Here is a 19,053-nt window from a genome sequence, read left to right on the forward strand (position 1 = left end):
TCCTATGATTTGCTCAGCGGCTACCTGGGCATCCTCTCACACCTTTATTACTCATTATAAACTGGATTAGGTATCTAGAGGAAGGGCTTCCTTTGGCTCTGCAGTGCTTCGGAATATCCTTCCTTAAGGGCCTCCCAAGATTTCGGGTAGCTGGGGACTCTGTCCCACAGGTTGCTGATCAAATGAAGTTAACTACTTCAGATAAAAAAGTTATGTACTCAACATAACGTTCCATCTGAGTAGGTAAACTTAATTTGTCAGCAACCGTCCCTTCCTCCTTTCCCCTTACCTTGGTGATTATTTCTGCTGAGCTCGATGTTCGGAGTTCACGAGCTTGATGTTTGTTATTGGTTCAGGGGTCTCAGGTTTTAGTTTGTTGGTGTCACGTGTGGAGCGGCAAACTCGATCCGAGGATTGGAAGGAGGTTGCAGTGTAGTATGGGTAGGGGGGAGGAGCTTGGAGCTCGGATCTTTTTTGCTTGGTATGCTGCCGGCTCGGATCCGTGTCGGATCCGAAACCCACAGGTTGCTGACTAATGAAGTTTACCTACTCAGATGGAACGTTATGGTGAGTACATAACTTTTTTTCCTCTGGCTAGGATTTACCCTTATCTACCTATGAGGATTCTGATTCAGAGGACTCTATTCCCTCTGCTTCCCCCCCAGAAGATTTCTCTTTTGGTGAAACCTTGCACACTCTTAGGGAGCATTTCCGCTGGGAAAGCCAGGATTACTCCGATTCTAAAAAGAGGCTTAGGGATTTCTTACTCCTGCCCCAACACAGGCCTTTAGCTATACCTCCTGTACTAGACATTGTTGATGATGCCTTTTCGGAATCTAGCTTGGCCCCTGATTCTTTACCTCCTGCTCCCAGAAAGCCTGATGGATATTACAGGGTTTCTGATTCTCACAAGTTCCTTTTTAAAAATCCTACTGCGGATCCTGAGACCATTTCACAGGGACCCAAGGGCATTAAGGCTACTACTGCCAAAAATCCTACCCCCTCTGATAGGGATTCCAGGGTGCTGGATAGATCGAGTAAGAAGGTATACACTTGCAACCTTGGCCATTAGGGGCTTAAACTGCCAGTTTCATATGTTAAAGTATCAGCAGCATATTATTGGATTGCTTAAACAGAAAATGATGTTGATTCCTGACTGTGCTGAAAATAAAGATTTTACAGGATGTAATGTATTCTGCTGAACAGAAAACATACTTTGCAATGTGGTTTTGATTCACTAGAGGCATCTTGTAGTGATGCTGTCACTGGGTCTGTACTTAGAAGACATGCTTGGCTTAAGGAGCAATCTTTGCCAGATCATGTTAAAGCTAAATTGCTGGATGCTCCTTAAATCAGGACTGCCTGTTTGGCAACAAAGCAGAAGTAGCACTTAAAAAGATGGAGGATAAAGCTAAATCTATGCAAACTGTTAAAGATTTCCTACAAGTACAGCCTCCAAGATTTAGTAGGCATTGGCCCTCTAAGAATTGGTCCTTTTCTGCTTCAGCCAGGCCTTCTCAGTCCAAACCCAGAACCAGCAGAGCACCCAGGCTTCAGTCCCAGGGTACGCACAGGACTAAGCAGTGGGGGGCTCCCACTTCCAAATCAGGAAGTAGTAAGACTTCCCCCCATGGTAAACTGTCTCAATGACTTAACTTTAAAACTTTCAAGCCCTTCTCAACTGACTGCTCCTTTAGGGGGAAAGATTGCTCTGCAGGCAAAAAACTGGGAATTCATTACCCAGGACTAATGGGTTTTAAATATAGTATCCCAAGGATACAGATTTCACTTCCACATGTTACCAACCCCAAACGGTTGGCCAGATCTACCCCCAAATCAGTGGGCAGAGGCTCAAAAGCAAGTCCTCTCTCTCTCTTAAGCAGAAGGGCTATTCAAACTGTACCAGAAGAGGAAAAGGGACAAGATTTCTACTCAAGACATTTCCTGGTACCCAGAAAAGACAACTCATGGCATCCTATCCTGGACCTTTTTATCCTAAACACCTTTTTGGTGATCCCAAAATTCAAGATGCTATAACTCTTCACCAGTTGCATCCTATGCTAGGCAAGGATGCCTGGTTGCCAACACTGGATTTAAGGAAGCCTACCTGCACATCCCAATCAGGGAATCTTGCTGAAGATACCTACGCTTCAAAGCAGGCTACATGCACTATCAGTTCTCTGCACTGCCCTTTGGCTTATCTACTGCGCCCAGGGTATTCACAAAGTGCCTAGCTCCAGTCATTGCATTTTGCAGGCAAAGAAATATTAAAATATACCCATACCTGGACGATTATCTAATTCAGGCAGAAAGCCAGGACATACTTTTGAATCATCTGGCATTTGTACAAAAGGTGCTAACTTGTCTGGGGTGCACCATAAACAAAAATAAATCACATATTGTACCCTGTCAAATTATATTCCTGGGAGCAAGCTTGAACACAACTTCCCAGATGGCTTTCCTCACGCCAGAGAAACAAATAAATTAATTTGACAACTTACTTCAACCTAATGGCCCCAAAAACCCTGTTATCTGCAAGGCAAATACTGCAAGCCTTGGGGTTCATGGCCTCCTGCATTCTCCTAATTCCATATGCAGGACTGCATATGAGGAAACTATAATATCATCTAAAAAGCCTATGGTGTCAACATTCTCAGGATCTAGAAGCAATGATTCCTATTATACCTTGCCTACAGTTAGAGTTCCTTTGGTGGGCAGAGGACTGCCACCAAAACAAGGAACTACCATTCACTCTACCCCTGCCGCCCAAACCCTAACAACAGATGCATCAGACTATGCATGGGGTGCTCACCTGGCAGGGAAGTGCATTCAGGGCAAATGGAGCCCAAGTCAAATGCACCTGCATAATAATCAAAAAGAAATGTTAGCTGTACAGAATGCTCTGACAGCCTTCAAGGACCACATTCTTCCAGGGCAATTAATGGTAAAGACGGACAACACCACTGTCATGTGGTACATAAACAAGCAGGGGGGTACCCATTCATACCCCCTCTGCAGACTAACCATGGGTCTGTGGAACACAGCCTTGAGCTACCAAGTGCATCTACAGGCTCATTTCCTGCCAGGGAAACTAAATACACTGGCAGACGAACTAAGCAGAAATCTCATGGACCCACACGAGTGGAAACTGGAACCAAAGACTTTCAACATGTTGATAAACAAATGGGGGAGCCCAGATATAGACCTGTTTGCCTCCCCCAGGAACTACCAATTGGACAAATTCTGCACAAGGACTCCCCCACAAGCAAGCTTGGAAAGTGGATGCCCTGTCCTTCAGCTGGAAAAATCTATCAGTTTATGCCTTTCCTCCTCTGCCTCTCCTCTCCAAAGTACTACTAAAGATCAAACAGGACAAACCAAGCACGATACTGATTGTATCAGACTGGCCAAGCCAACACTGGTGTACCCCCTCTTGTGCAGCGTGTTACTGCTGGCTCCATGGCACCTGCCTCAGACCCCTACCCTGCTGTCCCAGCAGGAGGGCCAGATTCTGCATCCTCCGCTTCAAACCCTGAACCTGGCAGCCTGGCTAATTACCTAATCTCTCTGTCACCATCCCTCAGTAAATAAGTGTTGGATGTCATTTTGTAGGCAAAGAGGCCTAGTACTAGAAAATCTTATGTGGAAAAAATGGAAAAGATTCTGTTCCTGGAACCAAATTCAAGGGATGGGCACAGCAGTGCCCAATTTACCTCAGATTCTTCAATACTTAACTGAGATGCTTCACAAGGGCCTTTCTTTTTTCTCCATCAAAATTCATGCCTCAGCCATTTCAGCTCATTACAACACAGAAGCATCCCTCTTCTCTCATCCACTGCTCAAGCAGTTCCTTAAGATCACCCAGGAGAGCCCCAACTCTAGCCTGCGACCTTAACTTTGTATTAGAAAAACTCACTTTACCTCCTTTTGAGCCAGCTACAAGTGCAGAGTTAAAATTCTTTTCTTGGAAAACCGCCTTCCTTTTAGCAATCGCTTCAGCAAGAAGGGTATCTGAATTTCAGGCCCTTATGGCAGTGGAGCCTTTCATCATCTTTCATGTGGACAGGGTGTCCGTCAGGACCAATCCCTCCTTCATGCCCAAGGTGGTATCCAGTGTGGCTCTTAATCAGTCCATTAATTTGCCAACCTTCTTTTCTAATCCACAGAACAAAGGGGAATGGATACTGCACTCCTTAGATGTGCACAGATAACTTAGATTTTACTTGGACAGGACTAACCTCAAAGGAAATCTGAGCAACTGCTGGTGGCATTTGCTGCAGGGGCAGAGGGGAAGGCCATTTCTAAGCAAACCATTTCGAAATGGATAGCCCATTGTATTAATTTCTGCTATAAGCACCATGGAAAACCTATCCCACAGGAGATAAGACCACACTCAACCAGGGCTGCATCTACCTCTACAGCCTTTCTCAGAGGTGTCCGTACCAGGGACATCCTAAAAGCTGCTACCTGGACTTCTGTACATACTTTTACCAAGCATTACCATTTGCCAATTTTCTCTAAATCCAGAGCTGGCTTTGCCACTGCAGTCTTGCAGGGCCTTATAGCTGGTCCTAATGCTAAATTCCTCCTCCCATCCTTAGCTTTGGGAATCTACCCAAATGTGATGACTGCAACAGTGAAACATGAAAAACCTAGTACAGTTGTGTACACTTACCATAAATGTAGATGTTTGAGTGTATTCACTGTTGCAGTCCTGGTTACCCTCCCTCCAGCCCCCTGACTTCCGGCTATACCTCTATTCTCCTTTACTATGCCTAACAGCTTTTTGGTGTATTTGCTTTTTTGTTGGAGGTATAACCATGTATATATACATTTAATTGCTTCCCATTAGGGGGCCACCTGACATCTGGGGAAGAAAAACTGGTGTAATGGCGTCGGCTGCATGCTTTATACCCCATGATTACCTGATGTCATGGAAGATCAGACAGCAACCGACGCAGGGCCCAAGACTTTGATAATCAGGGAGACGGAGGGCTGCTGCAAGCAGATAACCCAAATGTGATGACTGCAACAGTGAATACACTCTAACATCTACATTTATGGTAAGTGTACACAACTGTACTTTATCTGCCTGCAGGTAGCCCTCAGTCAGCCCAAATACCAGAGACGTAGTATTTCTGTGTCGGTTGCTGTCGCTTCAGGACTGACGTCTGGTCATCAGGGGTATAAAAACAGGCAGCCGATGCCATTACATCAGTCTTTCTTGCCAAGGAGCCTGAAGCAGAAGCAGTTTGCACGAGTGCCGGTCGGCCGCTACCTGAGTTTTCATTTCCAAATTGAATCAAACTGAAGTCTTCTAAAGCTAAGTACCCTGTTGGGTATCCTTTTTTCTTGCTCTAACAGATGTCAGAAAAAACTAACAATTGTCTCGCCTGTGGAAAGCAAATACCAAACCGAGATTTCCATTCTTACTGCGTCACCTGTTTAGACCCAGACCACGATGTACCTCGCTGTCGGTTTTGTGCTTTATTCAATGCCTGAACTATTCATCGTCGGGCCCTTATTGTTGCTAAATACTTCGCTCCCAATCTCTGTATTCCAAAATGGCTTTGGTAAGCCATCTGACTACCGATCTACTGAAAAAACGTAAGGATAAAGACCGAGACAGACTGCACAGGTCCAAAACTGCCAACAACGTTTCCATTAAGCTAGTCGCCAGTTCACCAGTACTCAGTGAGGCGCTTTCGCAGCCCCTGATGCCCACTTTGATGGATTCACAGGCCGCTACCGAGACCCATTCGGAGTCCCGCTACCGGGACACATTCGGAGTCCCGCTACCAGGACCCTTCTTTGACTACGGAACCTGCGGATGTCTCTACCTTGGATGGGTCCAGAGCCGCTGTGCAGGCACCAGCTTCCAAGGAAGTTCTTCACACTACCGATATTAGACACAAACTGACTACTTTCACATCTTCAGTTCTGTCTAAAACTACGGAGTTTCTAAGGCCAAGAGTACGAGCTAAGCCTAAAAAAAAAACAGACAACCTAAACTCAAGCACCTGCTTCTTTGCCATTTTAAGCATTTGATGTTGTGGCAAAGACCTAATTATGCTGATTAGGGGAAGCCAGCCTTCTCCTGCTAAGAGAAAAAAAGATCTGTCCCCAGCAGATTTAACAGACCAAGAGTCCGACGACTCTGAGGTTTCGGAGTATGAAGTCATGCCTTTATCTGCTTATGAGGATTCAGATGCAGAGGAATCTATTTCTTCTGCTTCTCCTCCAGAGGATTTTTCTTTTGGTGAAACCCTACATACTTTAAGAGAGCATTTCCACTGGGAATGCCAGGATTATCCTCAGTCCAAAAATCCTACTGCTGATCTAGAGGTCATTTCCCAGGGGCCTAAAGGTATAAAAGCAACTGCAGCTAAGAATCCCACCCCTTCAGACAGGGATTACAGAGCTTTAGACAGATGGGGTAAAAAAGTATACACCTCTGCAACTCACACCATTAGGGCCTTGAATTGCCAGCTTCACATGCAGAAATATCAGCAACATATTATGGAACTTATTAAGCAAAAATTATCTCCCTTTACAGACTGTGCAGAAAATAAAGAATTACAAGAGCTTATGCATTCTGCAAGCCAAGTCAGCAAGCATACTTTGCAATGTGGCTTTGATGCCCTAGAAGCATCTTGCAGGGCAGCAGTCACTGGTTCTGTACTGAGAAGGCATGCTTGGCTTAAGGAGCAGACCTTGCCAGACCATGTCAAATCAAAAGTACTAGACGCTCCCTTAAATAAGGGCAATCTGTTTGGCACCAAAGCATAAGAGGTTCTAAAAAAGATGGAAGAAGAAGCTAAATCTATGCAGACGGTCAAAAGATTTTTTGCAAGTGCAGCCTCCTAGATTTAGTAGGCATTGCCCCTCGAAGCATTGGTCTTTTCCAGCCCCCTCAAGGCCAACTCAGACCCCCGAGATTACAGTCTTGGGGTATGCAGAGATCTAAACAATGGAGTGATTCCATTTCAAAACCAGGGAGTGCTAAGCCACCCCCTTACGGAAAGAATTCACAATGACTTCTCAACTCCACTCCTCACCTCTGCCCAACTGCTCGTGTCCCTAGGAGGAAAACTTGCCCATCATGCAAAAAACTGGACACCCCAAATGGGTTCCCAGACCTTCCTCAAAACCAGTGGCCAGAGGCACAAAACCACGTTCAATCCCTGCTCTCCATAAGGGCAATTCAGCCTGTTCCTGCAGAACAGATAGGTCAAGGGTTCTATTCCAGACTTTTCCTGGTACTCAGAAAAGAGGGCACTTGGCACCCAATACTAGAGCTTTCCATTCTAAACACCGTCCTGGTGGTACGAAAATTCAAAATGCTCACCCTTCAGCAGCTTCTTCCTATGCTGTCCAAAGATGCCTGGTTAGCCACCCTAGACCTAAAAGTAGCCTATCTGCACATCCCTGTCGGGGACTCATGCAGGAAATACCTACGTTTCAGGGCAAGATCTATGCATCATCAGTTCTGTGCACTTCCCTTTGGCTTATCCACTGCTTCCAGAGTATTCAGAGTATAATGCCTGGTTCCAGCCATTGCCTATTGCAAACAGAGAAAAATTCAAAGTTACCCATACTTGGACAATTGCCTGATTCAGGCAGACAGTCAGGAAAAGCTGTTGCAGCACCTGCCATTTGTAAAGAACCTTCTAACCTCCCTGGGGTACACTGTCAACGAAAAGAAATCAAAACTAGTCCTCAATCAAAAGGTTGTTTTCCTGGGAGCAAGCATGGACACAGCATCCCAAATGGCATTCCTTACTCCAGAAAAACAAGCCTATCTGACAGGCTACTTCACTCAAATGGCTACCAGAACCCAGCTGTCTGCAAGGAAAATCCTGCAGGCCCTAGGGTTCATGGCCTCTTGCATTCTACTAAGTCCATATGCCAGACTGCATATGAGGAAACTTCAGTGGTACTTAGTCTTTGGTGCCAACATTTTCAGGACCTGGAAACCATCATATTTATCATAGCCAAGTCAGCAAGCATACTTTACAATGTGGCTTTGATGCCCTAGAAGCATCTTGCAGGGCAGCAGTCACTGGTTCTGTACTGAGAAGGCATGCTTGGCCTAAGGACCGAGTTTCTTTGGTGGGCAGCAGCATGCAACCACAACAGGGGACTTCTCTTTACTCAACCCCACGTCGCCCAGACCCTAATCACAGATGTATCAGACTATGCCCATGGGCACACTTGGACGACAAGTGCATTCAGGGCCACTGGAGCCCAAGTCAAATTCATCTGCACATCAACCAAAAAGAGTTGCTAGCTGTTCAGTATGCCCTGACAGCTTTCAAATCCCTACTCCCACCTGGACCCCTTCTAATAAAAACAGACAACACCACAGTTATGTGGTACATCAACAAGCAGGGGGAACCCACTCTGCTGGCTAGCCATGGCCCTGTGGAACACAGGCTTGGACATGCATATTTATCTGCAAGCTCAATTCCTGCCAGGCAAACAAAACTCTCTGGCAAATGACTTAAGCAGAAATCTCCTAGACCCACATGAGTGGCAATTAGACCCCAGCACTTTCAGCCTTCTAACCCAGAAATAGTGGACCTTTTTGCCTCCCCCTACAATCACCAGCTCAGCAAATTCTGCACCAGGACACCTCACAACAGGGCCTGGAAAGTGGACACCCTATACTTCGAGTGGGTAAACCTCTCAATCTATGCATTTCTCCCTCTGCCTCTTCTCACAAGAATACTACTCAAGATAAGACAGGACAGACCAAGGGCATTTTATTTAGTCTTTCTTGTCGCGCGGTGCCTGAAGCAGAATCATTTCACAAGTGCCGGTCGGCCGACTATTGAAATATTCGAGTTTGAGTTTCAGAGCCGAAGTCTTCACTAAAGCTAAGTACCCCGTTGGGGAAACTTTTTCTTCCTCCATACTGATGTCAGAAAAAGTTAATAATTGTAGTACTTGTGGGAAGCAAATACCTCATAAGGATTTCCATTTATACTGTATTCCTTGCCTAGGCCCTGATCACAACGTGCCTGGCTGTCGGTTTTGTGCTAGATTTAACCAACGCACTATTAAGCGTCTGTATAGTTTTGCCTCAAAGTATTTTGGAAACAGATTTAACTACCCAGAAATGTCATCTGATAGCCATTAGACTACTGGAGTACATAAAAAACGGAAAGAAAAGGACAGAGAAAGGCAGGATCCAAAACAGACAATGAAGCTTCTCCTAAGCCAGTCGCCAGTACTCAGTGAGGCGCTTTTGCAGCCCCTGATACCCGATACTTTTGAGTCGCAGGCCTCTACCGACTCCCATGTGGTGTCCGGCATGCCACAAGATACTCAAGGTATTAGACCCATGGATGTTTCTCCCTTGGATGGGTCCGGAGCCGCTGAGCAGGCACCGGCTTCTGAGGGTGTATTCAGATCTCAACATTTGTATATCAAACCGACGACAGCTGCAAAACCAAAGACAAAAGCAACTTCTAAAACTAAAAAACTGACGCATGAGCCACGTGCACAGGCCTCTATGCCTAAAAAACAGATGATCAAAATGGCTGAAGACCTTATTACCTTGATCAGGGGTACCCATACCCCTCCATATAAGAGGCCTAGGCAAGACACTGATTATGAATCTTCAGATCAGGTTTCTATTTCTTCTGATTCCTCTTCTGATCAGGAATTATCTATACCTCCCTATGAGGATTCTGATGCAGAGGAGTCTATACCATCTGCATCTCCTCCTGAGGATTATTCATTTGGAGAAACCTTGCATACTTTGAGGGAGCATTTTCACTGGGAGGGTCAAGATTTCTCAATCAAAAAAGAGGCTCAGGGATTTCCTTCTTCTCCCTCAGCACAGACTTAAGCCATTCCTCCTGTTTTAGACATTGTGGATGATGTGTTTTCGGAGTCAAGCTTGACCCCTGACTCCTTACCTCCGGCTCCCAGTAAGCCTGACAGATATTACAGGGTCCCTGACTCACATAAATTTTTATTTAGAAACCCTGCTGCTGATCCTGAAACTATTTCACAGTGTCCAAAGGGAGTTAAGGCCTCAACAGCAAAAAATCCTACCCCCTCTGACAGAGATTCAAGGGCACTGGACAGATGGGGAAAATAGGTTTATACATCTGCAACCTTGACAATCGGGGCCTTAAACTGTCAATTTCATATGCTTAAGTATCAACAACATGTTATGGGATTGCTGAAACAGAAAATGATGATTGCTGAATGTGCAGAAAATAAAGAATTGCAGGAATTATTGCATGCAGCTGAACAGGTTGGAAAGCATACTTTACAATGTGGTTTTGACTCCTTGGAGACCTCCTGCAGGCCGCAGTTACTGGATCTGTGATTAGGAGGCATGCCTGGCTAAAGGAACAAAATTTGCCTGATCATGTTAAAGCTAAATTGCTAGATGCACCTTTACAGCATGATACTCTGGTATTAAGGCAGAAGAGGTTTAAAGAAAATGGAAGACAAAGCTAAGTCTATGAAAACTGTTAAAGATTTCTTGCAAGTGCAGCCACCAAGATTCAGTAGACACTGGCCTACAAAAAATTGGTCCTTTCCTGTGTCAGACAGAGCTCAAAGGGGCAAATCCAGATGCCCTAAGGGTTCCAGATACCAGGCGCAAGCATCATACAGGTCAAAGCAATGGGGCTCGTCTACCTCCCAATCTGGAGGAGATAAAGCGCAAACCTACAGAAAACAGTCCCAATGACTTTCCTCTGCCTGCGCACTTATCTTTTGGCAGCACCCTTAGGGGGAAAATTAGCACTTTTTGCTCAAAATTGGCAGTTAATAACCTAGGACAAGTGGGTACTAAACATAGTATCACAGGGATACAGATTCCATTTCCACACTCTGCCAGTGGCAAACGGTTGGCCAGATCTGCCAAAAAATCAATGGGCAGAGGCACAGAAACAGGTTACGTCCCGCATGGATATGGGGGCCATTCAGCCAGTACCAGAAGAGGAAAAAGGACAAGGTTTTTACTCAAGACTGTTCTTGGTACCCAGAAAGGACAAGGCCTGGCGGCCAATACTGGATTTATCGATTTTGAACACATACCTGGACACAAAATGCTGACTTTGCAGAAGCTTCTGCCCATGCTGGGCAAGAATGCTTGGCTGGTTACATTAGACCTAAAAGAGGCATACCTGCATGTCCCAATAAGACAATCGTGCAGAAGATACCTCAGATTCAAGGCTGGCTGGCTTAATGCATTACCAATTCTCTGCACTGCCCTTTGGCTTATCTACTGAGCCCAGAGTCTTTGCAAAGTGCCTGGCACCAGGAATTGCATTTTGCAGACAAAGAAGTATACATATATATCCTTACTTGAATGGCTGCCTCATTCAAGCAGAGAACAAGGACATTCTTCTTCAACACCTGGCATTTGTGAAAAGGCTTCTAACATGCCTAGGGTACACAATAAACGAAAAGAAATCACAACTGGTACCCTCTCAAAAGATAACATTCCTGGGTGCAAGCGTGAATACAACAGCCCAGATGGCTTACCTCACGACAGACAAGCAAAGGCAACTGACTACTTACTTCAAACTGATGGCAACAAAAACCCAGTTATCTGCAAGACAAATTCTGCAGGCTTTGGGCTTCATGGCATCCTTCATCCTACTGATTCCATATGCAAGACTGCATATGAGGAAACTTCAATGGTACCTAAAAAGTTTATGGAGTCAACATTCTCACAGTCTGGAAACAATGATTCCTCTCATTCTCTGCCTACAACAGGAGTTTCTATGGTGGGCAAAGGCATGTCCCCAAAACATGGGACGGGCCTTCACTCCACCCCTTGCCAGCCAAACCTTAACAGACTCATCAGATTATGCTTGGGGGGCTCACATGGCAGGAAGATGCATTCAGGGCATATGGACCCCAAAACAAATGCATCTACATATTAACAAGAAAGAGATGCTAGCTGTCCAAAATGCCTTAACAGCCTTCAAGGACTGACTTCATCCAGGACAACCACTGATAAAGACGGACAACACCATGGTCATGTGGTATATAAACAAACAGGGGGGCACACACTCGTACCCCCTTTGCAGATTAGCTATGGCACTGTGGGGACACAGCTTTGACTTAACAAATACATCTTCAAGCTCAATTCCTGCCAGGAAAGCAAAATACTCTGGCAGACGATTTAAGCAGAAATCTTATGGATCCTCACGAGTGGAAACTAGATCCAAAAGTCTTCAGCATGATAGCAAAGAAATGGGGGAGCCCAGACAAAGATCTATTTGCTTCTCCTCAAAATTATCAATTGAAAAGATTCTGCACAAGGACTTATCACAGACAAGCATGGAAAGTGGACGCCCTATCCTTCAGTTGGAAAAACCTATCAGTTTACGCCTTTCCTCCTCTGCCTCTTCTTCCCAAGGTCCTCTTAAAAGTCAGACAAGAGAAACCAAAGATTATACTAATTGCCCCGTTCTGGCCCCGCCAATACTGGTACCCAATCCTAAGGAACTTTTTTCAATACCCAGCTTGGACCTTACCTCAAAGACCTGTCCCAGCAAAACAATCGGATCCTGCACAATCAACCCCAGACACTTAACCTGGCAGCATGGCTGATCATGTTGTTATTCAAACAACACCTCTGAGTAAAGCTGTGATGGATGTCCTTTTGGAAGCCAGAAGGCCTAGTACTAGAAAATCTTATGCTGATAAATAGAAGAGATTCTGTGCTTGGAAGCAAGCACAAGGAACTGATACAGCAGAACCAAATATTCCTCAGATATTACAATACTTAACTGAGATGCTTGACAAAGGCCTATCTTTCTCATCAATTAAAATCCATGCCTCTGCCAATTCAGCTCATTACACTACAGATCCAACAATCTTTTCTCATCCTTTACCAAAACAGTATCTTAGAGGAGCCAAAAATTTAAGGCCTCCAAGAAGATCACAATTAACTGCATGGGACCTCAATTATGTGTTGGAAAAGCTCACCCTGCCTCCATTTGAACCAGCTGCTACCGCTAATATAAAGTTATTATGGAAAACAGCTCTGCTACTAGCAATTACTTCAGCAAGAAGAGTTTCAGAGCTACAGACCCTCATGGCTGTAGAGCCTTTTATCATATTTTACCCAGACAGGGTGTCTCTGAGGACAAATCCTATATTTATCCCAAAGGTGGTTTCCAGTGTGGCTCTTAACCAAAACTATTCATCTGCCAACCTTTTATCCAAATCCGCAGAACAAGGGGGAAAGAATTCTGCATTCCTTGGACATACACAGACGGCTAAGATTCTACTTGAGCAGGACTAAAGCTCTAAGAAAAACTGAGCAATTACTAGTGTCAAATGCTGCAGGATCAGAAGGAAAGGCTATTTCAAAGCAGACTATTTCAAGTGGATAAGCCACTGCATCTGTTTCTGCTACTTAACACCATGGTAAACCTGTGCCCAAGGGCATTAGGTCTCATTCCACCAGAGCTGCGGCTACTTCAGCAGCCTTTCTCAGAGGAGTACCAACCAAAGACATTCTAGAGGCTGCTACTTGGAGTTCTGTTCACACCTTTACAAAGCATTATCATTTGCCTCTTTACTCTAAGTCCAGGGCAGGCTTGCCACTGCAGTTCTGCAGGGCCTTATAGCCGCACCTAATGCTGTTTAGCTCCAGCGTCCCAACCATAGCTTTGGGATTCTACCCAAATGTAATGACTGCAACAGTGAAACACGAAGAACATAGTACAGTTGTGTACACTTACCATAAATGTAGATGTTCAAGTGTATTCACTGTTGCAGTCCAGGTTACCCTCCTGCCATCCCCCTGTCATTCTGGTGTTTATCTTTCCTTCTGTATCTTCTACAACCTATGTGGTGTATTTGCTTGTAGATGAAGGTAAAGTTTATATTGATGCATATATATATATATATATATATATATATATTTGCTACCTTTTTGGGGGCACCTGACATCTGGGGCAAGAAAAACTAAAGAAAATGGCATCGGCTGCATGTTTTATACCCCTGACAACCTGACTTCATGGAAGAGGAGACAGCAACCGACGCAGGACACAAGACTGGAGTTCAGCCCGACTGTGGGCAACCTGCCAGCAGATTACCCAAATGTACTGACCGCAACAGTGAATACACTCGAACATCTACGTTTATGTTAAGTGTACCCAACTGTACTGTCTCCCTCAGGACTAAACCTTCCTTTATGTCTAAAGTGGTGTCCAGTGTGGCTCTCAACCAATCTATCCATTTGCCAACCTTCTTCCCTAATCCTCAAAATAAAGGGGAAAGGATCCTGCGCTCCTTAGATGTGCACAGACAGCTCAGATTCTACCTTGATAGGACTAAGCCCTTCAGGAAATCTGACCAGTTACTAGACAGTTTTGCACCAGGGGCATGGGGCAAGACCATCTCAAAACTATTTCGAAATGGATAGCACACTGTACCCATTTCTGCTACCAATACCATGGGAAACTAACCCCTCAGGGGGTCGGTCTGCATTCCACTACGGCAACTTCTACCTCTACAGCATTCCTCAGAGGAGTCCCTACCAAGGACATTCTGGAAGCTGCTATCTGGAGATGTTCTTCATGTTTCACTGTTGCAGTCATTCCATTTGGGTAATCTGCTGGCAGGTTGCCCTCAGGCGTCCTGAATTCCAATGTCTTGGGTCCTGCGTTGGTTGCTGTCTCCTCTTCCATGACGTCAGGTCGTCAGGGGTATAAAACAAGCAGCCGACGCCGTTTTATTTAGTCTTTCTTGCCGCACCGTGCCCGAAGCAGAAGCATTTCGCAAGTGCCAGTCGGCCGACTCCTGAAATATTCGAGTTTGAATTTCAGAACTGAAGTCTTCACTAAAGCCAAGTACCCCATTGGGGAAACTTTTTTCTTGCTCCATACCGATGTCAGGAAAAAGTTAATAATTGTATTATTTGTGGGAAGCAAATACCTCATAAGGATTTCCATTTATACTGTATTCCTTGCCTAGGCCCTGATCACAACGTGCCTGGCTGTCGGTTTTGTGCTAGATTTAACCAATGCACTATTAAGCATCTGTATATTTTTGCCTCAAAGTATTTTGGAAACCGATTTAACTACCCAGAAATGTCGTCTGATAGCAATCCGACTACCGGAGTACATAAAAAACGCAAAGAAAAGGACAAACAATCGAGGTCCAAAACCGACAACGAAGCTTCTCCTAAGCCAGTCACTGGTTCGCCAGTACTCAGTGAGGCGCCTTCGCAGCCCATGATACCCGCTACTTTTGAGTCGCAGGCCGACTCCCATGTGGAGTCCGGCATGCCGCGAGATACATTTGTGGGTCCAATACTGAGTATCTCCCTCAGATGGGTCCGGAGCCACTGAGCAGGCACCAGCTTCCGAGGGTTTATTCAGGCCTCAACATTTTTATATCAAACCGACGACAGCTGCAAAACCAAAGATAAAAGCAACTTCTAAAACTAAAAAACCGACGCATGAGCCACGTGCACAGGCCTCCTATGCCTAAAAAATAGATGATCAAAATGGCTGAAGACCTTATTACCTTGATCAGGGGTTCCCATCCCCCTCCAGATGAGAGGCCTAGGCAAGACGCTGATTATGAATCTTCAGATCAGGTTTATATTTCTTCTGATCAGGAATTATCTATACCTCCATATGAGGATTCTGATGCAGAGGAGTCTATACCATCTGCATCGCCTCCTGAGTATTATTCATTTGGAGAAACCTTGCATACTTTGAGGGAGCATTTTCACTGGGCAAGTCAAGATTTCTCAGAATCAAAAAAAAGGCTGAGGGATTTCCTTCTCCCTCAGCACAGGCCTTTAGCCATACCCCTTGTTTTAGACATTGTGGATGATGTGTTTTCGGGGTCAAGCTTGACCCCTGACTCCTTACCTCCGGCTCCCAGCAAACCTGACCGATATTACAGGGTCCCTGACTCGCACAAATATTTATTTAGAAACCCTGCTGCTGATCCCAAAACTATTTCACAGGGTCCAAAGGGACTTAAGGCCTCAACAGCAAAAAATCCTACCCCCTCTGACAGAGATTCATGGGCACTGGATAGATGGGGAAAAAAGGTTTATACATCTGCAACCTTGGCAATTAGGACTTAAACTGCCAGTTTCATATGCTCAAGTATAAACAACATGTTATGGGATTGCTGAAACAGAAAATGATTTCTGAATGTGCAGAAAATAAAGAATTGCAGGAATTATTGCATGCAGATGAACAGGTTGGAAAGCATACTTTGCAATGTGGTTTTGATTCTTTAGAGGCCTCCTGCAGGGCCGCAGTTACTGGATCTGTGATTAGGAGGCATACCTGGCTAAAGGAACAAAATTTGCCTGATCATGTTAAAACTAAATTACTAGATGCACCTTTACAGCATGATGCTCTGTTTGGAATTAAGGCAGAAGAGGTTTTAAAGAAAATGAAAGACAAAGCAAAGTCTATGCAAACTGTAAAAGACTTTCTTACAAGTGCAGCCACCAAGATTCAGTAGACACTGGCCTACAAAAAATTGGTCCTTTCCTGTGTCAGACAGAGCTCAAAGGGGCAAATCCAGATGCCGCAAGGGTCCAGATACCAGCCACAAGATTCATACAGTTCAAAGCAATGGGGTGCTTCTACCTCCAAATCTGGAGGAGATAAAGCGCAAACCTATAGAAAACAGTCTTGCTGACTTCCCTCTGCCTTCACCAAGCACTTATCTTTTGGCAGCACCCATAGGGGGAAAATTAGCACTCTTTGCTAAAAATTGGCAGTTAATAACCCAGGACAAGTGGGTGCTAAACATAGTATCAAAGGGATACAGATTCCATTTCCATACTCTGCCAATGGCAAACGGTTGGCCAGATCTGCCAAAAAGTCAATGGGCAGAGGCACAGAAACAGGTTACGTCCCTCATGGGTATGAGGGCCATTCAGATAGCACCAGAACAGGAAAAAGGACAAGGTTTTTATTCAAGACTGTTCTTGGTACCCAGAAAGGACAAGGCCTCTGGTGGCCAATACTGGATTTATCGATTTTGAACACATACCTGGACATTCCAAAATTCAAAATGCTGACTTTGCAGCAGCTTCTCCCCATGCTGGGCAAGAATGCTTGGCTGGTGACATTAGACCTAAAAGAGGCATACCTGCATGTCCCAATAAGGCATTTGTGCAGAAGATACCTCAGATTCAAGGCTGGCTTAATGCATTACAAGTTATCTGCACTGCCCTTTGGCTCATCTACGGCGCCCAGGGTCTTTACAAAGTGATTGACACCAGTAATTGCATTTTGCAGACGAAGTATTCAGATATATCCTTAATTGGACGACTGTCTCATTCAAGCAGAGAACAAGGACATTCTTCTTCAACACCTGGCATTTGTGAAAAGGCTTCTAACATGACTAGGGTACACAATAAACAAAAATAAATCACAACTGGTACCCTCTCAAAAGATAACATTCCTGGGTGCAAGCTTGAATACAACTGCCCAGATGGCTTACCTCACGCCAGACAAGCAAAGGCAACTGACTACTTAATTCAGAATGATGGCAACAAAAACCCAGTTATCTGCAAGACAAATTCTGCAGGCTTTGGGCTTCATGGCAGCCTGTATCCTACTGATTCCATATGCAAGACTGCATATGAGGAAACTTCAATGGTACCTAAAAAGTTTATGGAGTCAACATTGTCGCAGTCTGGAAACAATGATTCCCCTCATTCCCGGCCTACAACAGGAGTTTCTATGGTGGGCAAAGGCATGTCACCAAAACATGGGACGGGCCTTCACTCAACCCCCTGCCAGCCAAACTTTAACAGACACATCAGATTATGCCTGGGGGGTCCACATGGCGGGAAGATGCATTCAGGGCATATGGACCCCAAAACAAATGCATCTACATATCAACCAGAAAGAGATGCTAGCTGTTCAAAATGCCCTGACAGCCTTCAAGGACTTGCTTCATCCTGGACACCTACTGATAAAGACGGACAACACAACGGTCATGTGGTATTTAAACAAGCAAGGGGGCATGCACTCATACCCCTTTTGCAGATTAGCCATGGCACTGTGGAACACAGCTTTGACTTACGAAATACATCTTCAAGCTCAATTCCTGCCAGGAAAGCAAAATACTCTGGCAGACGATTTATGCAGAAACATTATGGATCCTCACGAGTGGAAACTAGATCCATAAGTCTTCAGCATGATAACAAAGAAATGGGGGAGCCCAGACATAGATATATTTGCCTCCCCTCAGAATCATCAATTGAACTGATTCTGCACAAGGACTGATCACAGACAAGCATGGAAAGTGGACGCCCTATCCTTCAGTTGGAAAAATCAGTTTGCGCCTTTCCTCCACTGCCTCTTCTTCCCAAGGTCCTCCTAAAAGTCAGACAAGAGAAACCAAAGATGATACTAATTGCCTCGGACTGGCCCCACCAATACTGGTACCCAATCCTAAGGAACTTGTCTCAATACCCAGCTTGGACCTTACCTCAAAGACCTCAACTACTGTCCCAGCAAAACAGTCAGATCCTGCACAATCAACTTCAGACACTGAACCTGGCAGCATGACTGATCACGTAGTTATACAAACAACACCTCTCAGTAAAGCTGTGATGGATGTCATTTTGGAAGCCAGAAGGCCTAGTACTAGAAAATCTTGTGCTGATAAATGGAAGAGATTCTGTGCTTGGAATCAAGCACAAGGAACTGATGCAGCAGAACCAAATATTACTCAGATATTACAATATTTGACTGAGATGCTTGACAAAGGCCTATCTTTCTCATCAATTAAAATCCATGCCTCTCCAATTTCGGCTCATTACAATACAGAGCCACCAATTTTTTCTCATCCTTTACTAAAGCAGTATCTTAGAGGAGCCAAAAATTTAAGGCCTCCTAGAAGATCACCAATACCTGCATGGGACCTCAATTATGTGTTGGAAAAGCTCACCCTGCCTCCATTTGAACCAGCTGCTACTGCTGATATAAAGTTTTTATCATGGAAAACAGCTCTGCTACTAGCAATTACTTCAGCAAGAAGAGTCTCGGAGCTACAGGCCCTCATTTGGGG

The 19,053-nt window shown here is 44.9% G+C and overlaps 1 protein-coding gene across 1 annotated transcript in view; it reads right to left on the reverse strand.

Annotated features, from left to right (window-relative positions):
* The window catches only part of DEAF1 (DEAF1 transcription factor), a 992,297-nt gene that overhangs the window by 579,032 nt on the left and 394,212 nt on the right, over positions 1 to 19,053 (reverse strand). The gene's annotated exons all lie outside the window — the stretch shown is intronic.

The sequence above is a fragment of the Protopterus annectens genome, chromosome 17.part0 (genome assembly GCF_019279795.1).
Source record: "Protopterus annectens isolate FY-2018-M chromosome 17.part0, PAN1.0, whole genome shotgun sequence".
Taxonomy (NCBI): Eukaryota; Metazoa; Chordata; order Ceratodontiformes; family Protopteridae; genus Protopterus; species Protopterus annectens.